This window comes from Octopus bimaculoides, chromosome 6 (assembly GCF_046866305.1).
Source record: "Octopus bimaculoides isolate indiv1 chromosome 6, ASM4686630v1, whole genome shotgun sequence".
Classification (NCBI taxonomy): Eukaryota; Metazoa; Mollusca; class Cephalopoda; order Octopoda; family Octopodidae; genus Octopus; species Octopus bimaculoides.
Genome location: NC_142933.1, coordinates 63,687,714 through 63,700,213, shown reverse-complemented (window position 1 = coordinate 63,700,213; position 12,500 = coordinate 63,687,714).

Sequence of the window (12,500 nt, the reverse complement as noted above, 5' to 3'; positions counted from 1 at the left end):
CATCTTGCCTTCGATCGAGAAGAAGAAGAAGAAGAAGAAGAAGAAGAAGAAGAAGAAGAAGAAGAGAAACAAGACAAACATGTTTATTCTATTTGAGAAGGTAATTGCTTAATTAGGTAGTAGAAAGATAGACATACAGAGTTTCTTGGATGGGAAAAGTGTGGTATATATTTGTGTGTGTATGTGTGTGTGTGTGTGTGCACTGAGAGAAATTAGTAGAAGCGGGAGAGAAATTAGATTAGCTGCACTGAATAGCACACACGTAAACGCGCATGTGTGTGTATAATATATATAATTAATAAATATCAGGATAAGAAAAAATGTTAGAATTTTTTTACTACCAGTGGCCGAGCATGTAGAAAGCTAGTCAATAGACTCTTTTACTTGTTTCAGTCATTTGACTGTGGCCATGCTGGAGCACCGCCTTCGAGCAAATCCACCCCCAGGACTTATTCTTTGTAAGCCTAGTACTTATTCTATCGGTCTCTTTTGCCGAACCGTTAAGTTACGGGGACGTTAACACACCAGCATCGGTTGTCAAGCGATGTTGGGGGGACAGACACAGACACACAAACATATATACACACACATACATATACATATATACGACGGGCTTCTTTCAGTTTCCGTCTACCAAATCCACTCACAAGGCTTTGGTCGGCCCGAGGCTATAGTAGAAGACACTTGCCCAAGGTGCCACGCAGTGGGACTGAACCCGGAGCCATGTGGTTGGTAAGCAAGCTACTTACCACACAGCCACTCCTACGCCTATATTATTCATTTAAATACAGTGTACATTTAAACAATTAAGAGGTGACCATCATAGGACACCTAGCACGCTAGAAGGAGTAGCAAAAATCCAACTACTATTAGGGATAAATTTCGAAGGGGATGAAAAATAAAAACATTTACCATCTATCTTCTGGACCATGGTTTCGAGCTATAAATTAGCAAATAAAATAATTTGCTAGGCGGAGCTTTCTTCAGCAGGTTTTTATTTTTCATTTCCTTCGGAATTTATCCCTAATAGTGGTTTGGATTTTGGCTACTCTTTTTAGCATGCTAGGTGTCCTATGATGGTCACCTCTTATGTGTTTAAATGTACACTGTATATATATATATATATATATATATATATATATATATATATATATAATGCATATATACATATAATGCATATATACACATATACATGTACATAACTATATAAATTTATATGACTATGTATACGAACATTTATACGTAATGTATCCACGCATTACTCATACGAACACTGTATATGTATGTATGTATAGATAGATAGAGAGAGAGAGAGAGAGAGAGAGAGAGAGAGAGAGAGAGAGAGAGAGAGAGAACTGTCCAATATATGTGTATACATATATACATATGTGTGTGTGTGTGTATAGTGGGCGAGAGAGAGTGAGTGAGTAAGAGAGAGTGAGAAAGAGAGAATGAGAAAGAGAGAATTTAAGAGATATAAATAAATATGATAAATATATAAAAATCACTAGACTAATATTACTGCCATTTATATAACTCACTCTTAGAATTCGTTAATTACCACAACAGTATCAACAACAACATTTAACATGAACAAACAAGAAGCTTGACAAACGAGAAATAGAATTAGAACTTGTCAGTATCAGATTAAGTTATAACCATATGCATACTGTCTATCTTTCATTAAGATATTTTCTAATTATTCTCATTATCTTTACATCTGAAGTTTCTCCCGCTCTATCACCAACACTCATTTCCCTTACCACCTGATAATTTTTCACGTTTATTTTATCTGCACCAAATGTCTCCTTCCTCTCTTCATATCTGTCTCTCTCTTCTTCTCTTCATCTCTCTCTCTCTCTCTCTCTCTCTCTCCCTCATTCTCTCTTCCTATCTCTCCTTTTTAATATTGGTTTCAAAATTTGACAAAAGGCCAGAAACTTCTGGGGAGGCTGTAGGTCAATTACATCGGCCCCAGTGCTCAACTGGTACTTATTTTATCGTCCCCAAAAGGATGAAAGCAAAGTCGACCTCGGCGGCGTTTGAACTCAGAACGTGAAGACGAAATGCTGCTAAGCATTTGGCCTGGCATACCAACGATTGTCAGATCACCGCCTTATCTCCCTTTTAGTATTATTATAATTAAGGCAGTAAACAGGTAGAATTGTTGGACAGCAGACAGCATTCCTTGCAGTATATTTTCTAATCCTATAAGTTTTGAGTTCAGATCTCACCATGTTCAACTTTGTCTTTTATCCTCCTGGATTCAATAAAATGCAACGAGTCAAGTATCGGGTTGATGGTATCGACTACAATCCCTCCCCTGAAAATTGATGGGTTTACGCCTAAATTAGAAACCACTGTTATTGTTTTCTGGTCTGAGCACCACGATGTTTTGCCTCTCCGTATAACTGTCATTGTTATTGTCATTTTTGTTACATTTTGTTGCTATTGAGCGTTTTGCAGTGGGAAAATCCAGGAGAAGACGAATACAAAAGTGATCGGTAATTTATTTCTGTTGCTTGCAGGAATTAAATTCGTTGAGTATTTATATTTTTTTAAGTGGTGTTAGGAGGTGCTCTAAAAAAAGTGCCTCTTCCAGTAGCTGAAAGTATGGAAGAGTTGGCATGTGCGACTGACCTTCTCGTTAAAATTACTGCTTCTCTTTAATTGCAATCGTAACAACCAAAAAACAGCCACTCTCACCACCACCACCACCAACAACAACAACAACAACAGCGAAAACCACAACTACCACTACCACTACCATCCTAGATGGTATTTAGAAGAGGTAAATATTCTAGTAACAAGACATTGTTGTACTGAATGGAGAGACAGGAGCAACAGCAGTAGCATTGTCCCCGGACAATGATTGATCGTATTGAAGAACATAAGAAATTAAGAAAATGGGTTGTGTATGTCATCAAAATCATGCTATGTTTGGGGAGGAGTGGCGTCAGAGGAGTTGACATATTGCTGATTCTCAAAGAACGAATGAGGGTTCAATATTCTCCTATAAGGTGATTTTGAAGAGGTCTATCATGATGTGTGACAAGAGGTTTACTACATGGGCAAGGTGAAGAGTATCGCACGATAAATTTATCTCCTCATAATGTACAGATTAGACTTTGCTGTATGAGTAAGAAGTTCACTTCTAATTATGTCGCATCGGGTTTAGTCCAATCGTAAAGCACTTTGAGCGAGTGTCTTGTACTACAGACCCAGGTTAACCAATGACTTGTTGAGTTTAATGGAAAGAAACTGGAAGCCCATCATATGTGTACGTGTCTACATTTTTGTGTTTGTCATTATTGCATCGAAACTAGTGGGGTTTGTTTATGTTCCCTGTAGCATAACAGTTTCGCAAAAAGAAACTGATAGAATAAATACCAGGCTTTAAAATAAACAATGAAAACAAAAAAGGCGAGAAGACAGTCGGCACTCGTGCGATATTTGTAACCCATATGTTTTCGGATATGAGATAAAGAAATGGGAAAACTTCAGGTAGTGACGAGGACGAGGATGTGGACTTGTAGATGATTTTGACAATTTCAGGAAATGGGAAAATTGGAGGAGATCGTCCTGTTCTTAAACTGGGAAACTGCTTGTGTTGCGCCGATCTTACCTTGTCATCGTTGGCTGTTATGCTTTTGTAGTGTCTTGTGATGACAACGGATTCTATGAGTGTGGCGCTGTAGACCACGGCCTTTGAGAGGCAGGGACCTCCCAGTGGGCAAGAAAATACAACTAACTATTTTTCTATTTCTCTCTCTGCTGCAACAATGATAGGATTTCAGACTTGAAGCTTGAGTGTTCATGGCTTGGATAGAGACTTTGAGCAGGATCACCTGCTCAATGTCCTCAGGTCACATCATTAAGATGTCAGAGCCATCAATGAAACTAGGGCTTTTGCAGTTATGGCTGACAACAAGGTATATGCTTTCAGAAATTTCTTGACCTGGCAGTGATCATGATTCAAGAAAAGCTTTGCAAAACCAGATATACAGTCAGTATGATTTGTCCAGAGTGTTCTGAGAGCTACGAAACCAATTTTACGCCGTCGTCAAGTATCCAAAATTACTGACCCGTGGAAATACATCGAATGGTCGTTATGCATGCCGGGTGGATCCGGCTATGAGCCGATTCTCATGTTAAGGGCGCTAAACCAACTTCTTTTTGAACGAATTTGAAAGTATTGAAGACAGAACTCTATATCGTCAATGAAACGTTCATCAATTTCTCGAAGAAAGTTTCCAAATGAAAGATTGCTCTGTTCTAACACCTGAGAAAATGCTTGTGTTGTGTTGATCTTACCTCGACATCGTTGGTTGTTAAGCCTCTGTAGTGTCTAGTGAGACCACCAGATCATATGAGTGCGCCTCTGTAGAACATTGCCTTTCAGAGACAAGGATCTCCCAGTGGGCAATTGGTGGTATTCCGAATGTTACAAGTTGGGGTGTTGTACGTAAGGACACGGAAAACTTCACCTTCCCATCCTGCTTCGTTTGGTAACTCCAAGATCAACGAAATTATTTATCCAACATCATATGGAAAATACACAAGCAAACACACATAAGTATGTATGACTCTGTCCTTCTCTCTCTCTCTCTCTCTCTCTCTCTCTCTCTCTCTCTCTCTCTCTCTCTCTCTCTCTCTCTCTCTCTGTATATATATGTATACACACACACACACACACGCACACACACACACACACACACATATTCAATAATTCATTTACTTGTTTCAGTCATTTGACTGCGACCGTGCTGGAGCACTGCCTTTAGTCGAACAAATCGACCCCATGACTTATTCTTTGTTAGCCTAGTACTTATTCTATCGGTCTCTCTTGCTGAACCACTAAGTTAGCACACCAGCATCGGTTTTCAAGTAATGGTGAGGGCACAAGCACAGACACACACAAATATATATATATATATATATATATATATATATATATATATATATATATATATATATATATATATATATATATGCATATATATATTTATGTATGTATGTATGTATGTATATACAGGGTGGCTATAAATTCACGCACCATCCTGCAATATGTGAAATTGTTAACATGCTCTTTTTTTTTTTATCTCTTTTCAAAACTGCCGTTATTACTCACAAACCAATCCTCATTGGATGGAAGCAGATACTCAACAAGTTGGTGGCCAGGTAATGGTGTGGTGTGGGATTTAGTACAATCAAGTAATTGGACCATTTTATTTTGAGGGCTCTGTGGCAGGTGATTCGTATCTGGACATGCTTGGCAACAAGATGATGTCTCACGTGCATTCACTAGGAAGGGGAAACCCTGTCTGATTTGAGCAGGATGGGGCTTCGCCCCATTATGCATTACAAGTTCGTGGTTTTCTGAATGAACATTTTACAGAGAGATGGCTCGGGCGCCGCGGGCCATTTGAATGGGCACCACGGTCACCAGATTAACTCACATGGACCTTTTCTTCTTGGGCTACATTAAATCTCTTGTGTATTCTGAAAAGATTCGTGACCCAGGATATCTTCAAAGAATTGTTGAAGCGTGTGAACAAGTCAACGGCAATGAAGAGCTATTTGGGAGGGTTCATTGCAATTTCAAATTCCGTATGAACACTTGTTTAGAGCTACATGGTCAACACTTAGAACATTTGTAATGGATTACCTACTTCATTGCTAATAAAACAGACTTGAGATCTCTCATGGTGCGTGACTTTGTGGCCACCTTGTATATATATGTAGTTAACAAAAGTCGGGATGCGTGGGGTTCAGTTAATAAATGAATAATGCATTAAATACTACAAAACGTACACGTAGGACAGACACAGAAGGACCCTAATTCTTCATCAGTTATCGACCGAAAATACTAATACTTAGTTTCGTGCCTTTAACGATGAGACTGAGAACTTCGTATATCGGCGGCACCCGAAAGAATTGCGTAGAATTAGGACTCGGGCAAACAAGGCATACATACATACATACACACACATATGCACACATATATACATACACGCATGCATGCATACATACATACATACATACATACGTACGGACATATAAAATTATACAACTTAAATAAGTTAGACAGGTTTTGGCCGTTGTCGGCCTAAGCCATGTCTGATTTAATAACATCACCTGTGATAGTTTTTTAAGTTTTAAGACATCATAGTTCACTCGAGTAGGTAGTTGCTTACTGAGATGTACCCAAGGGTCGATGGTTTGGCAGGTGTTTCTCGGCGGAATTTGTACTGGTACTGTTTGAATGTTACGGAGGATCTTCTTTTTCTTTGATTTCTTTCAAAATAATGTTGAATAAGGTAGGACCAGTTGGGGTAAATAGAGGTCGTGCTGCAATGAAACACATAATTCTGGGACCAAACCTTCGGTGGCTTGTGAACTTGATACAGGTATCACTTGGACTGTGTTAGTATATTTTTCACATTGTAGAAATGATGTAGCGCTTACGGCGGCGTTGGGGAGAATGAAGTCTGAGATTTTTGAGACAATCCCAATTCTCAAGGCTGGTCAGAGCATTTATTTATATATATATTTATTTATATGTTTATTTATGGTCGATCATTGAGGTCTTCAATACTGATAATATTTTGTTTTGTATACGGACCACAGAGTGCAAAAAGTATTCAAGGTGAAACCTAGAAAACGTTGAGAAGAAAAGACTGGCATCAGGGTTTTAGGAATGGAAAATTGTAAGGATCCATGAGCACATTCTGTGAGCCATATCAAATTTATTTTTGTGTGTGCACTCCAGCTTAGGTTGTTGATCAAAGTTATTCTTAAGTTTCTGATATCATTAAATGCTACAAAGAGCTATGTAGACTAGAGGAACATGAAATGAAGTGCTTTGATGAAGGTCATAACGCGTGGCCCGGTCCAAGAGTTGAAACCATTATCTAATGATCATGAGCCGAACACTCTAAGCCGTAAATAAATACACGCGAGTGTATGTGTAATACTACATGAGTATATTCTTTTACTTAGCTTTTAAAGGTTCCCTGTATTAAAGATTATAACACTAACAAGCCACATGTTTTTCATTTTATGTGTGCATGTGTGTGAGTGTGTGCATGTGGATGTCTACGTGTGAGTATGTGTGTGCGTGTGTGCAAGTGTTATTTGCGTCATTGCATACTCAAATACGTAACATCTATGTATTTTCTTTCTGTATTTGTCTCTCCCTGTCTCCAGCCTTTTCTGTCCTTCCCTCTCTTTCATCTTCTCCCACGCTCTATTTTCTATATCCCTGTGGACTTCCTGCTTCTGTGAGTGTGCATAAATAGTTGTGGAAACATATGGTGCATATCTAGCAGCCTACAACTATCAACTTACCTACAAGCTTATCTATCTATCTATCCTCTCTGTCTGTCTGTCCGTCTCTGTCTCTCTTATATATATATATATATATATGTATATATATATGCGTATGGTGAGAAGAAGACTATGAGACAGAAGGATAGACAAACATATATAGACACACAAACACTCTGACATCAACACATACATACACATACCCACACACGCACACGCACACGCACGCATACATACACATTCACACTTATATACATAAATGTATAAATGCACACGCGGCCCCATTTTCATGTACATTATAGCTAATAAACGCCGATCAATGACAATGATAAGTTATTTTTGGATCAAAGGAGACTAGAAATTATGGAATTATTGATTCACTTTGCTCAGATTCACCAAGATATAACCCAAACATACATGTATGTGTGCCGATCGGTCATTGAAAATTATATCAATGACTTTTATACAATTATTGAATGAACGTGAATATTTTGGTAACGCTTCTCTCTCATTCAAACATTTTTCTTAGATGCTAAACTTAGCTTGAAATACAATATCATTTGCAAGCAACAGATCGTAGTAGTTTAAATAAATCATATTGTGATACAGTAGAATCACTGAAAGCTAGCAATGGTCTATATCGACAAATAGTAAATACAAAACGTTTAAATAGTGGAACGTTTTTGTATTTATAAATCATAACATATTGTAAGTTATCTTCCAGAACAGTTTCCTTAGTCTTAGAACATGGGAAGAAAACATAGACGGTGGCAAAAACAAATAAATTAGCAAATAAAACAAGTAAAATGATATTAATTGTTCACAGGCTACAGAAATACTACAAATCAATGAAAATTCACCAATACAATTCAGCACAGTAAAATAGGATACCATACAAATCAACATATATACATTTATATATGTACGCATACGCAGGTGAACACATACATTGATATAAGTTTGCGTTTATCATGCTCCTAAATTGTTACGGCCTATTTACATACAAAGAATCTTCGGCTGAAGATGGAACAGCAACCTCTTGGGTATTCTTTGAAGAATATACTTATCGTAATAAAGAACTTTTTTTATGGCCCGCCTAATGGGAAAAAAACCCCTCTAGTATGTGACATAAAAGATGAGAAGGAAAGCATTCTTCTATGAAAAAGGGGGATTCAATGAGTTGACTGTTAATAAATTTACTTTCAAAGCTTGTAAATGTATCTCACAGAACAAATCACTAAAAAAGCTTCAATCTGATTATTTCTGTAAGATCTGCAATGAAAGATTAAAAGACATAAATATAGTAACTTCCAAAACTTCCTATTCTGGAATGCGAAAGCAATTAGAAAATCCAACTGCGCGCTTTTACTCGACGATATTTATACAAAAGTTATAATTTATCTTTTTCTTGTTTCAGTCATTATACTTTGGCCATGCTGGAGTACCTCCTTGAAGAATTTTTAGTCGAATAAATCGATCCCGGTACTTTTCTCTTTAAGCCCGGTACTAATTGGATTTTTTGCCAAACCGCTAAGTTACGGTTGTCAAGCAGTGTGGCAGGGACAGACACAAACACAAAGACAGGCAGATAGATAGATAGCTAGATATGATATACCACGAGGTTCTTTCAATTTCCGTCTACCAAATCCACTTTGGTCGGCCCGAAGCTATAGTAGAAGACACTTGCCCATGATGCTATGCAGTAGGACTGAACCGGGAACCATGTGGTTGGGAAGCAAGCTTCTTACCACATAGTCCCAAAATTTTCGCTAACAAGATCATGAACATTTACAAACACAAAAACATAAATATACAACACATTAAGAAAGAAGTACAAACACTTGTAATCCAGCGAAATAAATAAGTCGACAGAGAACTGCATATTGCTAAGTGTAAATATATCTTTAAAATAATTAACCCAGTTAAAAGTGAACTGGATATAGTATGTAAGTAAATTCTTGACAAAATTATCCTAAATATTCAAACAATATGGCTTCTGTCATTAAGTTGTTCAACTGTATGTATTGTTAAAACAATTGGAATTCATCCAATTTCACAATTTTTAGTTTTATCCGTCCATTACAAAGCCCCTCCAAAACAACCAAGAGATTGGCCGTAATGTTAGCTTTAACATTAAAACTGGTACCAAAGTCATAAATCATCATTGATAATTCCCCAGACATAAGGAAGAAAGACGGTCTGTTGTCTGATGTCTCCAATGAATGGATAGATATGAGGTAGACGAAATCCATGAATTAGTAAAATTGTGCATTCAAAACTCACTTCGAGGACAAAGGAACTTTTCTTAGAAACAGAGTAATGCTGGATTCATAATCTACCGCCGTATGAACAGCTACATAACGATAGTTTAAGAAAAGATTTTACAGAAATCTTTAAAGAATTTTATTAAAAATTTCCATCATTATACATTTGCTGCTAAATTTCAAGAAGTAAATCTAAACTTAAAGACTGGAAAATTACTGATTGTCAAACGACAACAGTTCAAATCCAGATAACGTATAACACAAACATAAGAAACAGACAGAAACGAACTCATATAACAGGGTATCAAGATGCGGAAAATAATGTGTCACAAAGGAAAAGAGCAAGGCTTGCTTGCTGTCGATGCCTATCCGCCTTTGAAAACATATATATTTCAAATGAAATACATTCACTGATTTTTGGAAATAGAAATAATACATTTCTAAATCTCTCAGAGAGATTTATGCAGTAGCAGCGCGATAAAGTGATAGTATGTTGTCAGTCCCATGAAAAGGAAGAATGCTACTGTTATTTAGCCCTTGGAAACACCGTTTCCTGTTGGACTTGACACATTTCCTGTGTCCATATGTTTTCAAAGTGGAGACAAGCACCTCCACCCAGCAAAGCCAGCATCCAGAGACTGGTTTCAGTGTCATTCCTCATCATCAGTCTGGAGTAGCATGGCTTGCTTGCTGTCGATGCCTCTCCGCCTTTGAAAACATATATATTACAAGTGAAATACATTCACTGACTTGTACTGTAGACATTGCGGTGGTGAGTAAATGACTTCCAATTGGTGGTGATTTCCGCTAGATATTGTATCATCTGTCTATACTGCCATAGCACAGGTACAGGTGAACTACTTCGTAGTGGAGGTGTCATTGTAGTCTTTGTAGTCTTTGGCTGTGCGAGCGCTGTGAAATGCGAAACCAAGGAGGGTTTCTGTCACTTGCTAACTGGTTCGAATGGGCTAGAAGTCAACTACAGTTTCTGCCAGGGACATTCAACATAAGTTAGCTAACCTCCGACCTCTTAACTGACATAAAATACCAGAGAATACGTGAAACAAGAATGTTTTGTAGATTATTTACATTATTTACATTTGACGGATATTTGTCCTCATCTTGTTTGTTGTTAACACAACGTTTCGGCAGATATACCCTCCAGCTTTCATCAGGTGTCTTGAGGAATTTTCGAACCTGAGTTCTCATTCCTAAGGAATTTTTCGATGTTGTTGTTGTTGTTGCTGATTCAAGCATGAAGTATTCCTCAACAACTGTACCAACACTAGAAATCAATACTACCTATGCTAACTGCTTAGGTGTCGGTTGCTGACAATTAATAGAATATAGGCAACAAATTGGCAGACCATTAAAGCATCAAATGAAATTCTGTTATATTTATTCTGGTTTCGTGTGTTCTGAGTTCAAATCTCACCTAGGTGAACCTTTTCGTACTTCGTAGTGCAGGGTGGTGAACTGGCAGAATCATTAGAGCGTTGGACAAGATGCCATTTGTTCTTGAGCTCTTAATTCAAATCCTGTTTTGGCCAACTTGCAAGTAGGGCTTCACTTAATACGTCACCTGTTTAACACTAACACCTGGCCTTTGGGTATATTTAGCAGAATCCACTCTACTGAAAGAATTTGGGTCAGGTCATCAGTTTCAGAACACGCTCCTTTCGCATGCCAACCATCGTCAGAGGCTCTATGAAGTATCATGAGCACTGCTTTTCCTCATGAGCGAGAGTTAAAAACCCCTATAAAACTCAGACATGACATCCATTCAAAAAAAAAAAGTAGCTAAGATAGTGTTAGCAACTTTTAATACTGGGAAAATTAAAAACCAGAACTGATTTAGTGGTGAGAAAAAGACAATATCAGTGAAAGACTAATGCTAATTAATTAGGGCAGTGAATTGATAGGATCATTTGAGCCTCAGACGAAAGTTTTTGAAGTATTTGTTCCAGCTTGATTGAAGGTCATTGTCAAACTATTGTAAAATATGCTCTTTACATTCTGAGTGATCAATCATGTGTGGTGTTATCTACATCTAGCTGACAAGCTAATGTCATGCAAATAAATAATAAAATAAATAAACACACATCAAGGAAAAGTAATAAGAAACTGTCTTCATATTCTCCCACAAAAATTTCCTGACAAGCACATAGAGCTTGTCAAGGATGTTGCCTGGGGTCGTTTGTAGATCTTGATGGTACAGGGAAAAAAATTATTTTAAAAATTTCAGGTTACCTGGATAATAATTTCTAGTAAACATTTAAAAAAAATATTCTCTGTATTGAGAATGTTAACACACCTAATTTGTGTTGAGCCTCTGACTAATATACTATAGACCTTACTATTTCTAATCACTCACTTACTAGATGGCATTGCTCTACATTTACTATAAGGTAGGCAGTTAATTGATTAAACATCCCACTATATTACTGGCAGATGTTTTATAGAAAAGAGAAGTCAACTCAGAGAAACATTTACAGAGTACAAAAAACTCAATAGTGTAAGACATTAAGTGAGTGCTGCATAGTGTTTTGTCAAATTTTGTATTATGATATTTTAATTAATGATTTCTCACACTGATATATGCTAGAACTGATGAGCTAATGAGCACTATAGAACTGATGAGCTAAAAATATCGACATTACTTCAATTTCTGCAGCAGATATTCAAGAAGAAAGTTTTTAGAGCATTAAAGCATGGAATATTTAAAGCAACTCTGTAGTAGACCTCTTTGAAACCTTTTCTTGCAAAAAGTTCATAATATAGGTGTAGGCATGGCTGCGTGATAAGAAGCTTGCTACCCAACCACATAATTCAAGGTTTAGTCCCACTGTATGGCCCCCTGGGCAAGTGTGTTCTACTTTAGCCTCAGATTGACAAAAGCCTTGTAAA